Raw genomic sequence first — 18,393 nt, forward strand, 5'->3', positions numbered from 1 at the left:
GGAGAGAGAGATAGAGAGGGAGAGAGGGAGAGGAGGGAGAGAGAGAGAGGAAGAGAAGGTGAGAGAGGCAGTGAGTGAGTGAGAGAGGGGGAGAGAGGGAGGGAGAGAGGGAGAGAGAGAGAGAGAGAGAGAGAGAGAGAGAGAGAGAGAGAGAGAGAGAGAGAGAGGGGAGAGAGGGAGGGAGAGGCAGTGAGTGAGAGAGAGAGGGGAAGAGAGGGAGAGAGAGAGAGGGAGAGAGAGAGAGAGAGAGAGAGAGAGAGAGAGAGAGGAAGAGAAGGACAGAGAGGCAGTGAGTGAGAGAGGGGGAGAGAGGGAGGGGGAGAGAGAGAGAGAGAGAGAGAGAGAGAGAGAGAGAGAGAGAGAGCAAGCAAGCTGAACTGATCACACAGCGCCAGCCAGCAGACTATTTGAAATCTTAGCAGCTGCATCAGGAATCTTTTGCGACTTCTCCTCCCATTCCCAGCCAGCTCTGGGTGCCTGTGGCTGTCTGCCTGCAGATCTTGGATGTCTTTCATTTGAATTTATTATTTATCAAAAGGAAAGAGCTGCTCTCAGTGAAGAGTAACATAAGCAAACGACAAAGAGAGAGGCACACTCATTCACACACACACACACACACACTCTCACACCACACACTCACACACACACACACACACACACACACACACACACACTCACACACACTCTCTCACACCACACACTCACACTCACACACACACACACACACTCATACACACTTACACACACACACACATACACACACACACACCTACAGCCAAGAAGGACAGAGTCAGGTGTACTGGTGGACTCGTTGTTGAGAAGGACAAGGGGGAAAAAGCCAGACTTCAACACTTTTTGGGGGGCTGTTGTGTTGAAGCGAGGGGTGAACCCGGGACCTAGAACACACTGTGTTGCCAAGCCCGCCTGCCCTGGCCTGAGCTGTGATCACAGAGTCCCCTGCCAGCACTGCTTTGATCTGTCCATGTCAGCTTTGCAACCTGGAACACCCACAACTCACAGCTGAGCCATCTTTCAGGGCTGTCCCGTTTGATTCCGCACTCCCTTGCAACTGGACGTGGACCAGAAATGGATTAAGAAGATCATCAGGAAGATTTTTTTTTTTAAAAAAGAAGCTCAATTCACAGATTTCCCGAGGTACCATTTCAGACAGCAGCCAAGCTACAGCCTCGACTATCAACAACTTAACGCTAACAGGTACTGACATTTTTTCTTTTGTCCTTTATTGAAGCTTTTTCCCCCCTTGTCTTATTGTGCTGTGAAACTGCTTCTTCTGCCAACTACCAGAGATTGTTGCCGTGGTGATGGGAGTGTAGTTATTGGGTGACAAAGTTTACCCAAGTAAGATACATTATCTCCTCTTAACATAGGCATGCAGTCTGGCTGGGACGCTGCAAACTGTACAAGACACAGGCTCCGGGTAAATCTCTATCGCAGTTTGCTGTCTATTCTTCGTGGAATTTACATGACTGTCGCCTCAAACACCCATAGCCCCCTGTTTGGTGACACCTCAATCAGAGTTGCCTTGTCTGAAGTCTACAAATGGTGCCTGGTATGATGTGCTAATTGGTGGAGTCCTTGATTCCTGTCTACGTTTAGAATCTCTCTGTGCTTTTACAGAACTATCTCTCTCAGAGATGTAACATATGTGGGATGGGCTGGGTTCACTTTCTGTTGTTGTGTAGGTTTTGTATTCAGTGGCTTATAGTACGTTTAAAATCTGTTTTCTGTGCCTTATAAGACCCACAGAGGGGTGTCTAGTATGTGTAGGAAGGAACTGCAGATAGTTTGTTATTTTTACACCTTTCATTCATTTTTTCTTTATATCTTATCATATCCCTAGTTACCCTCTCCCCTGACTGTCAGTCTGAAGAAGGGTCTCGACCCGAAACGTCTCCTATTCCATCTCTCCAGAGATGCTGCCTGAATGCTGAGTTACTCCAGCATTTTGTGTGTAACTAATATTGGATGGATTTATACCCTGTTGCATTCGGAGAATATAAATTAACTCAATGCTCTTTACAAAGGATCGCATTTTTGATTTAAAGTGTAGTTAGAATTAGACATTGGATGTGAAGCACAAATAAAATCCATGGCTATTTGAGAGGGATGGAGGGGAAAGTCTGAAGAAGGGTCTCGACCCGAAACGCCACCCATTCCTTCTCTCCAGAGATGCAGTGTAAACCAGCATCTGCAGTTCCTTCCCACCCATGGGGAAAACAGATGCGTGTAGTGATGCAGGTTACATGAGGAGCAATCAAAGGAACCAAGTGGGTTGCTATGAAGCAGTTGGGGGGGGTTCTTCAGGTGGGGGGTTTAAGTGCTCTTTCTAGGAGTCAGAATGATGCTCAGTGTACCGCTTCACAAACTGGATTTAGTGTTTCCAATCTTCCAGATCTGACAACAATGTTGGAGGCGGGGACACTTTGGGAGAATACCCAGCCTGGTTTAAAACATCCTTCACCGCAGTGATCACTGAACGGAAATAATGCTCTTGAAAAACATGTTCAACAACAATCCCTTTTCAAGGCTCCCCCTGGGTCACATCTGGTGACCCGCACGTTATCATCAACGACTAACATGAGGGGAATAGATTGGGTAGACGCAACCGAGTCTCCTGCCCAGAGTAGGGGAATCGAGGACCAGACGACATAGGTTTAAGGTGAAGGGCAAAAGATTTCATAGGAATCTGAGGGGTAGCTTTTCACACAAAGGGCGGTGGGTGTATGGAACAAACTGCCAGAGGAGGTAGTTGAGGCAGGGACTATCCCAACGTTTAAGAAACAGTTCGACAAGTCTGAAGAAGGGTCTCAACCCAAAACGTCATCCATTCCCTCTCTCCAGAGACGCTGAGTTACTCCAGCATTTTGTATCTATCTTTGGTTTAAACCAGCATCTGCAGTTCCTTCATAGACAGGTACATGGATAGGACAGGCCTGGAGGGGTATGGAACAAACGCGGGCAGGTGGGACTGGTGTAGCTGGGACAAGTTGGCCGGTATGGGCAAGTTGGGCCGAAGGGCCTGTTTCCACGCCTTATCACTCCAAGACTCTATGATCCTATGACGGCAATTATGACTTAACAATGACTTAACAATTATTATTATGGAGTGCTGATCACTGCATTTAGAATGGAGGAGGACACTAACAGCTGCTCTCTTGATAAATGTCTAAATATTTCCTTTCACAACAGAAAGTTGAAGTAAATTGTAACTCCTCAATACTGCTAGACCACGTCCCATTTTCCTTGAACCTCATCCCCTTTGATCCCTCGTTTTCACACCTTGCACCCTACCATTCCATATCAATTCAACCCAGTCATTGGGGTTTATTTAGATAAGGTAGATGGTACGGTAGTAAGTAAGTCTTCTAAACCAGATATTATCATGATAGACACAAAAAGCTAGAGTAAATCAGCGTGTCAGGTAGCATCTCTGGAGAAAAGGGTGACATTTCGGGTCGAGACACTTCTTCGGACTCGACCCAAAACGTCACCCGTTCCTTCTCTCCAGAGATGCTGCCTGACCCGCTGAGTTACTCCAGCATTTTGTGTCTATCTTCGGTGTAAACTAGCATCTGCAGTTCCTTCCTGCACACCAGGTATTTTCATGACAGAAACAACTCCGGAACAGACAGCCAAGCAGAAGAATCTGAAGGTTTTGCCTGCACTGTGCTCAGGAAAATAGTCGCCATCTCCCAGCGCCGTTAGCAACCAGGCTGTCAATATTCAAGGTGAACCACTATAATCTAGCTCAGGAGGTGACCATCCATGCACTGCTATGAAAAATATATTGTCACCGCGAGATGTGAAACAAATGAGGCCGCCAATTGTGAGGAGACACGAGTTGGAACAACAAAGAACTTTGAGGGGAGCGAACTGATATTGTAAAAGAGACATTGGAAATCTGATCTTGTTTCACGTTTTTTTTGTACGATTGACTTGCGCTACACAAACCTGGTGATTGTTTATGCGGCAACACAGTGACGTAGCCCAGACCATCGCACAAGCCAACCTCCCTTCCATTGACTCCATCTACACCTCACGCTGCCTCGGCAAGGCCAGCAGCATAATCAAGGACCAGTCTTACCCCGGCCACTCCCTCTTCTCCCCTCTCCCATCGGGCAAAAGGTACAGAAGTGTGAAAACGCACACCCCCAGATTCAGGGACAGCTTCTTCCCAGCTGTTATCAGGCAACTGAACCATCCTACCACAACCAGAGAGCAGTCCTGAACTACTATCTACCTCTTTGGTGTCCCTCGGACTATCTTTGATCAGACTTTACTGGTTTTACCTTGCACTAAACATTATTCCCGTAACATGTATCTATACACTGTGAATGGCTCGATTGTAATCATGTATTGTCTTTCCGCTGACTGGTTAGCACGCAACAAAAGCTTTTCACTGTACCTCGGTGCACGTGACAATAAACTAAACTAAACATATCTCTATGTCTCCCTCATTCCTGACTCAGTCTGAAGAAGGGTCTCAACCCGAAATGTCAGCTGTTCCTTCTCTCCAGAGATGTTGCCTGTCCCGCTGAGTTACTCCAGCATTTTGTGTCTACACAATAAGATCTTCCAGAGTATAAGAGTTGTGCGATACCTGTACATATGAGTAACCATTACAAAATTAGCTTAATTAAATTACACAGGTGAGTGGGAAGGGAGTTGAGACAGAAGACTGGCTGAATTGTATGGAGAAGCTCAAAGGTTAAAGATTGTATCAAATACAAATCCAGTGTGCGGGGATCGCTGGGCGGCGCGGACTCGGTGGGCCGAAGGGCCTGTTTCCGCGCTGTATCTCTAAATCTAAAAATCTAGAAAAAAATGTAAATCAATCAGCATGAAAACTGTAAAGTTCCCAATCTTTTTAAAAAATACACTAAATAATCTTTCACTCAAAGTTCCTGATTCAAACTACAAAGTATATGGCAAAGAGGTATTCAAAGACACTGGAATATGTTTAAATGCTTCTGGGCTAAGCATTTGATTCAGGAATAGTTCAATTACATCTTTATTTTCATTATCACTTTACCCCATTTCCTTCATTATCATTGCTTTCCGCATATCTTTCATTCATTTGTCCGAAGTACCATCTATATCTCCCATTCACTTTTCCCCTGACTCTCAGTCTGAATGGATCGACTGGGCTTGTATTCACTGGAATTTAGGATGGGAGTGGATCTTATAGAAAGATATAAAATTCTTAAGGGTTTGGACAGGCTAGATGCAGAAAAAATGGTCCTCATGTTGGGGGGAGTCCAGAACCAGGCGTCACAGTTTACGAATAAGGGGTAGGCCATTTAGAACTGAGATGAGGAAAAACCTTTTCACCCAAAGAGTTGTAAATGTGTGGAATTCTCTGCCACAGAAGGCAGCGGAGGGCAATTCACTGGATGTTTTCAAGAGAGAGTTAGATTTAGCTCTTAGGGCTAACGGACTCAAGGGATACGAGGAGAAAGCAGGGGTGGGGTACTGATTTTGGATGATCAGCCATGATCATATTGAATGGCGGTGTTGGCTCAAAGGGCTGAATGGCCTACTCCTGCACCTATTTTCTATGTTTCTATGAAGAAGGGTCTTGACCCGAGACATCGCCTATCCCTTTTCCCCAGAGATGCTGCCTGTCCCGCTGAGTAACTAGAGCTTTTTGTGTCTAATATATTTGTTTTGTCAGTTTTAAAGATTATTAGTATGGAGAGTCAATAGTATTTTACTGTCATATGTCCCATATTGAACAATGAAATTCTTACTTGCAGCAGCACACCAGAATATGTAAACATAGTGCACTGTAAACAATGTAATAAAGGAGAGAAAAAAGTGTGTGTGTGTATATATGCACATGCTCAATAAACATATCTGTACACAGATAGATATATATATCTCTATATATTTTTATACACGCACACATAAAAACAAACCAACAATAATAGTACAATATTATAGTATAGATATTATAGTTACTAGTATTACTAGCATTGTATGCATTATATCCAATATAACTATCAATAGCCATCATAGTGAGCCTGCTGGCTTCAGTAACTGAGCTGTGGTTTTTACAAAATGTCTTCCTTGTATTCATGAGATGTGACCTAACAATGAGCTAATCAGTTCACAATGAACCGAAACAGTTTAATCCTCGATATCAATGCATTCCCATGATATGTAGAATAGCAGCCTGGAGTTTTAAAGACACCCCTTCTGCTTTCAGAAATTCAGAGTAGATGCAGAATGAACAGGATCGGGCCACCCCTGCCTAGCTCTGCAAGGATTCAATTGTAACTCCTCTCTTGCAGCCTACAGAGGGGAACGCAGTGATGTTGGGTCATCTAACTCAATAAGATCACTCTACACGACAAGCACACAAAAAGTTACTTCTTCACATTCGGCTTATTCTACACTGAGAATCAGCTTTAGACAATAGACAATAGGTGCAGGAGGAGGCCATTCGGCCCTTCGAGCCAGCACCACCATTCAATGTGATCATGGCTGATCATTCTCAATCAGTACCCCGTTCCTGCCTTCTCCCCATACCCCCTGACTCCGCTATCCTTAAGAGCTCTATCTAGCTCTCTCTTGAATGCATTTAGAGAATTGGCCTCCACTGCCTTCTGAGGCAGAGAATTCCACAGATTCACAACTCTCTGACTGAAAACGTTTTTCCTCATCTCCGTTCTAAATGGCCTACACCTTATTCTTAAACTGTGGCCCCTTGTTCTGGACTCCCCCAACTTTGGGAACATGTTTCCTGCCTCTAACGTGTCCAACCTCTTAATAATCTTATACGTTTCGTTTAGGGAGAGAGCACGGAAACAGGCCCTTCGGCCCACCGAGTCCGTGCCGACCAGCAATCACCCCGTACACTAGCACCATCCTACACACACACTAGGGACGATTTGCGATTTTTTTACCAAAGCCAATTAACCTCCAAAACTGCACGTCTTTGGAGTGTGGGAGGAAACCGGAGCAACCGGAGAAAACCCACGCAGGTCATGGGGAGAACATACAAACCCCGTACAGACAGCACCCGTAGTCAGGATCGAACCCGGGTCTCTGGCGCTGTGAGGCAGCAACTCTACCGCCGTGCCGCCTGAAAAAGTGCTGAGAATCTTAGAGTAGAAAGGAAGAACTGTAGATGCTGGCTTACAAAAAAAACCCCACACAAAGTGCTGGAGTAACTAAGGGGGTCAGGCAGCATCCCTGGAGAACATGGATAAGGTGATGTTTCGGGTCAGGGACCCTTCTTCAGAAGGTGGATCTTAACTTTTCCACAGAGGAAACCAACAGTCAATTTTTCTCCGAGATTACTATTCAAATTTGTGTTAATAAGAATGACACTGCCAGGATCAAGGTAAAATAAAGTGGGCCAAGTAGCTCCAGGGTGAGAGATGAATCCATCAACAAAATTATACTCTGCATTGTTCAGCAGTGAGTGAAACTCCGGGAATACAGAAGCAATGCACAACTATGAATTTAGTTTAGTTTAGGTCAGCTTAGAGATACAGCGCGGAAGCAGGCCCTTTGGCCCACCGAGTCCGCGCCGACCAGCGATCCCCGCACACGAACACTATCCCACACTCGCTGGCAACAATTTACAGTTTTACCAAAGCCAATTAACCTACAAACCTGCATGTCTTTCGAGTGTGGGGAGGAAACCGGAGCACCCGGAGAAAACCCACGCGGTCACGGGGAGAACGTACGAACTCCGTACGGACAGCACCCGCAGTCAGGATGGAACCCGGGTCTCTGGTGCTGTGAGGCAGCAACTCCACCGCTGTGCCACTGTGCCGCGTGAATGGCTCACGGTCTTGATATTTTCCCATATCCCTGCACCCAATGATGTTAATTCATAATATTTTTTATCGCGTCAAAATCCAGAGCTTTGTCCCATTAATTGCCAGCTTGTGGAAGCCGAGTAGTTGCCTCATTGTGTTGGAATGATAATCATATCATATCATATATATACAGCCGGAAACAGGCCTTTTCGGCCCTCCAAGTCCGTGCCGCCCATTGATCCCCGTACATTAACACTATCCTACACCCACTAGGGACAATTTTTTTTTACATTTACCCAGCCAATTAACCTACATACCTGTACGTCTTTGGAGTGTGGGAGGAAACCGAAGATCTTGGAGTAAACCCACGCAGGTCACGGGGAGAACGTACAAACTCCTTACAGTGCAGCACCCGTAGTCAGGATCGAACCTGAGTCTCCGGCGCTGCATTCGCTGTAAAGCAGCAACTCTACCGCTGCGCTACCGTGCCGACATAATGAGCTGACAAGGGAGATTTGTTGTGTTCGGTTTCAAGCGCTTTATAGTATTCTCTGGTAAAATGGTTTCCTGGGGAATTCTAAAGCGACGGTGTTGCAATGACTCACCCTGTAGCTTTATAACAGCCAGAAGCATGTGGTGCCTCAGTCACTGGTGATCACCTTGCTCCTTCAATAGAACATTTTTTATTCAACACGGAAGGCCAGCTGTTCTGTTTTAATGGAACGATGAGAAGTACATTACCATCAGGTCAGAAGGATTTGACCTTCCGTGGTCCATTGTCTCTCGTGTGTAGAATAGCGCTAGTGTACGGGGATCGCTGGTCGGCGCGGACTCGGAGGGCGGAAGGTCATAAGGCCATAAGGGATAGGAGCAGAATGAGGCCATTTGGCCCATCAAGTCTACTCCGCCGATCAATCATGGCTGATCTATCTCTCCCTCCTAAACCCATTCCCCTGCCTTCCCATAACCCCTGACACCCATGCTAATCAAGAATCTATCTATCTCGGCCTTAAAAATATCCATTGACCTGGCCTCCACAGCCTTCTGTGGCAATGAATTCCACAGATTCACCACCCCCTCCCCCCCCCACCTTACCTTGAAAAGGGACCACATGTAGAAGGCTTGATTGTCATCATGTATAGTTTTTCCGCTGACATAAAAGCTTTTTACTGTACCTCGGTTACGTGACAATAAACCAGCCTAAACTACCACTACGCCTGTGCTGCTGTGGTGGAGTAGCAGTTGTTCAGTCTTTTGTCATATGTACCGAACATTGAAGTTGCAAAAAGTAATGGGTGGCACGGTGGCGCAGCGGTAGAGTTGCTGCCTCACAGCGCCAGAGACCCAGGTTCAATCCTGACTATGGATGCTGTCTTTATAGAGTTTGCACATTCTCCCCGTGACCGGGTGGGTTTTCTCCGGGTGCTCTGGTTTCCTCCTACAATCTAAAGACGCACAGATTTGTAGGTTAATTGGCTTTGGTAAAATTGTAAATTGTCCCTAGTGTGTAGGATAGTGCTAATGTACTGGTCGGCACGGACTCAGTGGGCCGAAGGGCCTGTTTCCGCGCTGTATCTCCAAAGTCTAAAGTTTAAAGAGAAAACGATGGAGAGTCAGGAAATACAACCTCGTCGTGGGGAGGAAGGAACTGGTTTAAACAAAAGGTAGGCACAAACTGCTGGAGTAACTCAGCGGGTCAGGCAGCATCTCTGGAGAAAGAGAATAGGTGATGATTCGGATCGAGACCCTTCTCCAGACTGAGAATCAGGGGAAAGGAAAACGGGAGATATAGACGGTGATGTAGAGAGACATAGAACAAGGTCTGTCAGGCTTGACGCACACTTACCTAAGCTGAGAAGTCACAACGAAAGACCTTCCACCCCACATTTCTCTTCCCATGGATGTTGCCTGACTCACAGAATATTTTCCGCCATCTTCCCCTTGTATTTCTGATTTGTGCTACACCCAGGTCAACCTCAATTCTAGATGCACAGAGTCTCTTCCCCAGTGTAGGGGAACTGGGCACCAGACAAAGGTTTAAGGTGAAGTGGACAAGATTTAATAGGAATCTGAGGGGTAACGTTTTCACACCTGAGGGGTGGTGGGTGGATGGAACGAGCTGCCAGAGGATGGAGGTAGCCTGGGCAGCTTGCAGCCCAATGGTATGAACATTGACTTCTCCAACTTTAGATAGTTCCTCTGTCCCTCTATTCCCCTCCCCCTTCCCAGATCTCCCACTGTCTTCCTGTCTCCACCTATAATCCTTCCTTTGTCCTGACCCCCTGACGTCAGTCTGAAGAAGGGTCTCGACCTGAAACGTTGCCCATTCCTTCTCTCCTGAGATGCTGCCTGACCTGCTGAGTTACTCTAGCATTTTGTGAATAATGAGCTGCCAGAGGAGGTAGTTGAGGCTGGGACTATCCCAACGTTTAAGAAGCAGTTAGACAGGTACATGGATAGGACAGGTTTGGAGGGATATGGACCAAATGCAGGCAGGTGGGATGAGTGTAGCTGGGACATGATGGCCGGTGTGGGCAAGTTGGGCTGAAGGGCCTGTTTCCATGCTGTATCACTCCATCATAGAGAAATAGCAAGGCTTCTGTGGCTGATCGATGGTGACCAAAAGACAGTGGCTGAGGGCATAATCGCACTCAGCTGCCTGCCTTCAGGATTCAACACAATCAAAAATGAGAAGAAAAGAAAACTTCAAAGAGCGATGATGGTAGAGATCTGAGAGTCAGATTATACCAACATCAAATGGTCCCGTTTCTATCATCAGGACTCTTCATCAGACGGCAGTCAGGCACAATATATCTCAGTATTTAAAGTCTTTCAGGAGAGATCTCTTTGTCATTATTTCCGAATGTGCCTCTTATTCCATGAAGCCTGCAGATGCAATCAATCCTGGTGTTTTGTACGTGAGCGGGGACTATAGAAAGTGGCTACAGCGTGTGTAGGCAAGTGTTAGTGTGTGGGGATCGCTGGTCGGCTGTATCTGAACTATATGATTCTACGACTCTATAAACTTTACAGCCCAGTGGTATGAATATTGATTTCTCTCACTTCAGCTAGCCCCAGCATTCCCTCTCTCTCTATCCCTCTATCATCGTTACTTTTTTGTTTTTTATCTCTCTACATCGCCTATATCTCTCGTTTCCCTAATCCATAGCCAGTCTGAAGAAGGGTCTCGACCCGAAACGTCACCCATTCCTTCTCTCCAGAGATGCTGCCTGTCCCGCTGAGTTACTCCAGCCTTTTGAGTCTATCTTCGGTTTAGAAGCATAGAAACATAGGTACAGGAGTAGGCCATTCGGCCCTTCGAGCTGGCACCACCATTCAATGTGATCATGGCTGATCATCTAAAATCAGTACCCCGTTCCTGCTTTTCCCCCATATCCCTTGATTCCTTTAGCCCGAAGAGCTAAATTGAACTCTGCCTTGAAAACATCCAGTGAATTGGCCTCCACTGCCTTCTGTGGCAGTGAACTAAGTTGGAATTGGAACAGGAATTTAAAGTGACTTTGGGAATAAAGTGAGTTAATGGCACTACCTTTGACAGGGAGAGGGACAATTACTGAGGAGAAAGAACCATTTTCGGTACATCTTGCATGGAGGTGGCAGAATGGGGAGCTGATGTGGCCAGGAATTTACTGGGAATGTAATTGTGCCAAAGAATTTGGTGGGAATCATAGCAGATGAAATTAGAATGGGGAGGGAAGATTCAGGGACAGTTTCTTCCCAACTGTTTATCAGGCAACTGAGCCATCCTACCACAACCAGAGAGCCGTGCTGAACTACTATCTACCTCATTGGTGACCCTCGGACTATCCTTGATCGGACTTTGCCGGCTTTACCTTGTACTGAATGTTATTCCTTTATCAAGTCAGGCAGCATTTCAGGAGAGAAGGAATGGGTGACGTTTCGGGTCGAGACCCTTCTTCATTCTGAAAGAAACGTCACCCATTCCTTCTCTCCTGAGATGCTGCCTGACCTGCTGAGTTACTCCAGCATTTTGTGAATAAATACCTTCGATTTGTACCAGCATCTGCAGTTATTTTCTTATATTATTCCTTTATCGTGCACCTGTACACTGCAAATGGCTCGATTGTAATCGTGTATTGTCTTTCCGCTGGCTGGTTAGCACGCAACAAAAGCTTTTCACGGTACCTCGGTACACGTGGCAATAAACTGAACTGAACTGAGATGGGAAAGAAACTGGAGAGAGACATGTGGTGCTTTCTAGGTCAGGGACCCTGAGAGGAGGTTGTGAGGGAATGCTTTAGATAGACCATGTTGGCAAGCAAAGAGAAACTACTTTCATTATACATTCACAGCTCTGAAGTCGTAAAGGTAGCTGAATATTTCAGCTCTTGACTAGAAAGGCTGTGAATCTGATTCCCATGGGAAGCTGCCGCAAGAGTAGTTTGAGTGACGTTGCCATTTCTGTGACTTGGGTGTAAAATGCGTGAATAGGTGACATGTTTCATTCAAAGTAGGGAAGGGGGGAGAAAAGGGATTAGGACCCACTCATTATTTTTGTGCCTCTTGAAACTTCGTTTAGTTTAGGTTAGTTTAGAGACAGGCCCTTCGGCCCACCGAGTCCGCGCCGACCAGCGATCCCCGCACACTAACACTATCCTACACTCACGAGCCTAAGTTTAGTTTAGAGACACAGCGGGGAAGCAGGCCCTTCGGCCCACCGAATCCGCGCCGACCAGCGATCCCCGCACAGTAACACTATCCTACGCACACTAGGGATAATGTACAATTTTACCGAAGCCAATTAACCTGCAAACCTGCACGTCTTTCCAGAACAAGGGGCCGCAGTTTAAGAATAAGGGGTAGGCCATTTAGAACTGAGATGAGGAAAAGCTTTTTCAGTCAGAGAGTTGTGAATCTGTGGAATTCTCTGCCTCAGAAGGCAGTGGAGGCCAATTCTCTGAATGCATTCAAGAGAGAGCGAGATAGAGCTCTTAAGGATAGCGGAGTCAGGGGGTATGGGGAGAAGGCAGGAACGGGGTACTGATTGAGAATGATCAGCCCTGATCACATTGAATGGCCGTGCTGGCTCGAAGGGCCGAATGGCCTCCTCCTGCACCTATTGTCTATTGTCTATTGTCTATTGAGTGGGGGGAAACCGGAGCTCCCGGGGAAAACCCACGCAGGTCACGGGGAGAACGTACAAACTCCGTACAGACAGCGCCCGCAGTCAGGATCGAACCCGGGTCTCTGGCGCTGTAAGGCGGCAACTCTACCGCTGTGCCACCTGGAACGCTGGAAAGATCTGAGCACAATTCAGATGAAGTCTTTAATTCAAAGGCTGGCAAGGGCCAACATTGACATATACAATGCAGACACCCACTGGGCTGGGCTTTGGATGTTCCCTGTGTCTCTCCATGTCACAATCACGGCACAAAAACATTGCTGCTGACACTGAGCACAACAAGCCTTGGCTGATATCTCGAGTCAAACTCCCAGGCCACGAAACACAGCACAGAACGTGAATTAATTTAATTGCACAGTTTAATTTAGCTGTTAGAGTTACTTGAAATTTGTTTGCACTGAACAGGGACCTTGCAAATAACATTTTGTTCTTAAACAAGCTATTTGTGCATACATCATTTAAGACCTGGCGTGGTTTTTTTTAAGTATACAAAATACGGTTCATCGCATACAGAAGGTGAGAGCATTAGGAAACTGCTGGTCCACAAGTACATGACAGCCAAGCGGTATTAATATTAACCTTCTCCAACTTCAAGTAATGCTTGCCTTCCCTCTCTCTCTCCATCCCTCCCCCTTCCCACTTCTCCGACCAGTCTGACTGTGCCCGGTTACCTTTTATCTCAGTTTGCTTTGTTGTCACCTTCTAGAAACATAGATAGAAAATAGGTGCAGGAGGAGGCCATTTGGCCCTTCGAGCCAGCACCGCCAATCATTGTGATCATGGCTGATCATCCACAATCAGTCACCCGTGCCTGCCTTCTCCCCATATCCCTTGATTCCACTAGCCCCTAGAGCTCTATCTAACTCTTTTAAATCCATCCAGTGAATTGACCTCCACTGCCCTCTGTGGCAGAGAATTCCACAAATTCACAACTCTCCGGGTGAAAAGGTTTTTTTCTCACCTCAGTTTTTAAATGGCCTCCCCTTTATTCTAAGACTGTGGCCCCTGGTTCCGGACTCCCCCAACATTGGGAACATTTTTTTCTGCATCCAGCTTGTCCAGTCCTTCTCCTAGCCAACAATGATCTATTCACCATTTTCCTTAATCCGCATCTCTTTTGATGTCTCGTTTTCACACCTTACCCTTCCTTATCTCTGTGTCTCCCTCTCCCCAGACTCTGTCTGAAGAAGGGTCTCGACCCGAAAGGTCACCCATTCCTTCTCTCCAGAGATGCTGCCCGTCCTGCTGAGTTATTCCAGCACATTTGTGTCTGTCTTTGGTGTAAACCATCACTGCAGTTCCTTCCTACACATAAACGTGACATTTTTGTTCAGTATTCCCTCAGTGCGGTCTTGGCTCAGGATAATGGACTCCAACAATTATTCAAATCAGCACCTTCGATGTGAATTGTTCTGAAGGGTGTTTTTACAATCCTCTCATTTGATAGAGGCATGGAGCCAAAGATATCAGAGTCCCAGTGCTAAGTCTGCTCTGTGCTGAAGTAATCGATCAAAGAAGTTGTAGTGCGCCATGGTGGTGCAGTGGTAGAGTTGCTGCCTTACAGCCCTTACCGCACCTGAGGCCCGGGTTCTATCCCGACTACGGGTGCTGTCTGTACGGAGTTTGTACGTTCTCCCCGTGACCACGTGGGTGTTCCAATGTAATAGTGCCCCTAGTGTGTGTAGGATGGTGTAAGTGTGTGGGGATCGTTGGTCGGTGGGGTCTCAGTGGGCCGAAGGGCCTGTTCCACACTGACTCTCTAAACTAAACTATACTAAACTAAACTATGCTCGTCTAAATCTCCTCTCAGATCTGTCCATTCTCCAATCCCGAGACTGCCAGACCTACCACCCACCTCATTGGGAACCCTCGGACTATCTCTGATCAGACTTATCTGGCTTGATCTTGCACTAAACGTTATTCACGTTATTCCCTGTATCAGGTATCTGTACACTGTGAATGGCTCGATTGTGATCATGCATTGTCTTTCCGTTGACTGGTTAACACGCAATAAAAGCTTTTCACTGTACCTCAGCACACGTGACAATAAACTAAACTCAACAAGGAGGATGGCTATCTGGGTGGGTTCTTGAAATCATCCCAAAGTCACAAGAACCCTGTTCTGGTGGGGATCAGTTTAGTTTAGTTTATTATTGCCACATGTCCCGAGGTACAGTAGAAAGCTTTTCATTGCGTGCTACCCAGGTCAAAGAAAAGACGATACATGAATACAAACAAGCCTTCCAGAGTGAACAGGTAAAAAGTACATCAGTTAAAAGATATAACATTCAAGTCAGGTAAAGTTCAGATAACAGCCCCACCTCCTTCTGTCGTAGGGTAGACTGAGACTGACTCCCCCCACCCCCAATCTTTGCCCATCTCCAAATCCTTTGTGGGCCGGTATCTCGGCGGACTACGCGGAATGTTCCGGTACCGTTGGCCTCTTCTCGGAGGCCGTGACCTCTGTTGGTCCGGCAAATCGGATAATCCGGAAAGGCTCTGGAACCAAGGGTGCCGGAAAATCGGTGGTGGACCTGGATTATCCTTTCATTTATTCCAAAGTAATTCTAGAATGCCGGGACTGTCATATGTTGAAAGACTGGAGCGACTAGGCTTGTATACACTGGAATTTAGAAGGATGAGAGGAGATCTTATCGAAATGTACAAGATTATTAAGGGGTTGGACACGTTAGAGGCAGGAAACATGTTCCCAATGTTGGGGGAGACCAGAACAAGGGGCCACAGTTTAAGAATAAGGGGTCGGCTATTTAGAACTGAGATGAGGAAAAACTTTTTCAGTCAGAGAGTTGTAAATCTGTGGAATTTTCTGCCTCAGAAGGCAGTGGAGGCCAATTCTCCGAGTGCATTCAAGAGAGAGCTGGATAGAGCTCTTAAGGATAGCGGAGTCAGGGGTTATGGGGAGAAGGCAGGTACTGGTTGAGAATGATCAGCAATGATCACATTGAAGGGCGGTGCTGGCTCGAAGGGCTGAATGGCCTCCTCCTGCACCTATTGTCTATTGGAAATAATTTTGAGCTACGGACCTCCGCACGTCCAGCAGAGGCCAACAGCATGAGAAACATCAACCGTTTGCTGTCTGCACAATATCTACGTGAATTATTTGAACAAAATTCTAAGAATTGGATTGCAGAGCAACAGCACCGAGCTGGGTCACGTTAAACTAAAGATAGACACAAAAAGATAGACACAAAAAGCTGGCGTAACTCAGCGGGACAGGCAGCATCTGTGGAGAGAAGGAACGGGTGACGTTTCGGGTCGAGACTCTTCTTCGGAATGAGAGTCGGTGGGGGGAAGCAAAACGAGAGGCATAGATGATGAGGTAGAGAGAGATATAGAACAAATAAATGAAAGATATGCAAACTAAGTAACGATGATCTTCTCCTTCTTGCGTTTGAGGCAGCAGAAGTTATGAAGCTGCTTCTGCTTCTGCTGCCTCTGTTTGTTGTCGTTTGCCTGACCGAGGTCACTTGACAGGGCTCACCACGGGGAGGTCAACAACATGAGTCCCAGTAACGATGATAAAGGAAACAGACACAAAATGCTGGAGTAACTCAGCGAGACAGGCAGCATCTCTGCTATCAGACAATCAGTCTGAAGAAGGGCCTCGACCCTTAACATCACCCATTCCTTCTCTCCAGAGATGACGCCTGTCCCGCTGAGTTACTCCAGCATTTTGTGTCTATCTTCGGTTTAAACCAGCATCTGCAGTTCCTTCCAACACTTGAAGGAAACATATCATTGTTAGGTGTAGCTGGGTGAGGGAGAAAAGCCGGTGTGACTTGGGTGGTGGGGGGATGGAGAGAGAGGGAAACCACAGGTTACTTAAAGGTAGCGAAATCAATATTCATACCTCTGGGTTAAACTAAACTGCCAATTGTATAATCTTGAACGATACCGATTAGCCAGTATATGGATTGTAAACTGGTGATACAGGACACACTCTCTGAAGAAGGTGTTGTGACATAGCTTTGGGCTGTGCAAACAAATGAATTAAAAGCTGGAGGAGGCCACTCAGCCCCTCAAACCTATCCCACTATATTAATAAGATCAAAGCTGCTCCGCAACACAGAGTGTGACACTGAGTAATTGAAATTGAAACACTCCAAACTATTAATGGGTTTTGCATTAATCTAGATTATTCTGATTAATTTAAAAAGTCACAACTTATTTATACAATTCCTGATAATTGAATCCCTGTCAGAATAAATGGATCACGTTACTTTAGAGTGTATTTTTAGATCTATTGTCTATTGTCTATCTGCATTTAATCTCCAACGTAATCTCATTAAAGGCTTGACTGAACTATGATGTTATCTTCACCAACATTTCTACCACAGCTTCACAAGTTCACAAGTTATAGGAGTAGAATTAGGCCATTTGTCCCATCGAGTCCACTCCGCCATTCAATCATGGCTGATCTCTGCCTCCTAATCCCATTTTCCTGCCTTTTTCCCATAACCCTTGACGCCCGTTCTAATCAAGAATTTGTCTATCTCAGCCTTAAAAATATCCACTGACTTGGCCTCCACAGCCCTCTGTGGCAATGAGTTCCACAGATTAACCACCCTCTGACTAAAGAAGTTCCTCCTCACAGCGTTCTAAAAGAACGCCCTTTTATTCTGAGGCTATGACCTCTGGGCCCAGACTCTCCCACCAGTGGAAACATCCTCTCCACATCCATTCTATCCATGCCTTTCATTATTCTGTACGTTCCAATGAGGTCCCCCCTCAACCTACCCACCCGGGTGGTGAATCTGTGGGATTCTTTGCCACAGACGGCTGTGGAGGCCAAGTCATTGGATATTTTAAAAGCAGTGATAGATAGATTCTTGATTAGTACGGGTGTCAGGGGTTATAGGGAGAAGGCAGGAGAATGGGGTTAGGAGGGGGAAATCGATCAGCCAAGATTGAATGGTGGAATAGACTTGATGGGCCGAATGGCCTAATTCGGCTCCTACCACTTATGGCCTTGTGACCTTATGACTCTGTCTCTTGCAAAGATGCTATCCCCTACTCTCAATTCATCTGTCTCCCACGCATCTGCTCCCAAGATGAGGTTTTCCATACAAGGACAGAGGTTCACATGTACCTCCTCTAACCTCACCCACTGCATGCGGTACTCCTGAGGTGGGCTCCTGTACATCGGCGATACCAAGCGTAGACTCCGTACAGACAGCACCCGCAGTCGGGATCGAACCCGGGTCTCCGGCGCTGCAAGCGCTGTAAGGCAGCAACTCTACCGCTGCGCCACCGCGATCGCCCCGTTTGTCTGACACCCTTTCATTTCCTTTCCACCTCTAATCTTTGTCACTTTCCCCACCCATCTACCAATCAACCTCCCCCCCACCCCCCACCCATCTCTGGAGAGAATGAACGGGTGACGTTTTGGGTTGGGTCGAGGTCAGAAACGTGAAG

At 46.5% G+C, this 18,393-nt stretch overlaps 1 protein-coding gene across 1 annotated transcript in view; it reads left to right on the plus strand.

The window, feature by feature from the left end:
- Positions 1-339: 339 nt before the first annotated feature.
- Positions 340-18,393, plus strand: part of LOC144603538 (protein shisa-like-1) — a 110,284-nt gene continuing 92,230 nt past the window's right edge. The window contains 1 exon segment of the mRNA XM_078416891.1: positions 340-1,215. The gene's annotated coding sequence lies outside the window, so the exon portion shown is untranslated.

This window comes from Rhinoraja longicauda, chromosome 20 (genome assembly GCF_053455715.1).
Source record: "Rhinoraja longicauda isolate Sanriku21f chromosome 20, sRhiLon1.1, whole genome shotgun sequence".
NCBI classification, from domain to species: Eukaryota; Metazoa; Chordata; class Chondrichthyes; order Rajiformes; family Arhynchobatidae; genus Rhinoraja; species Rhinoraja longicauda.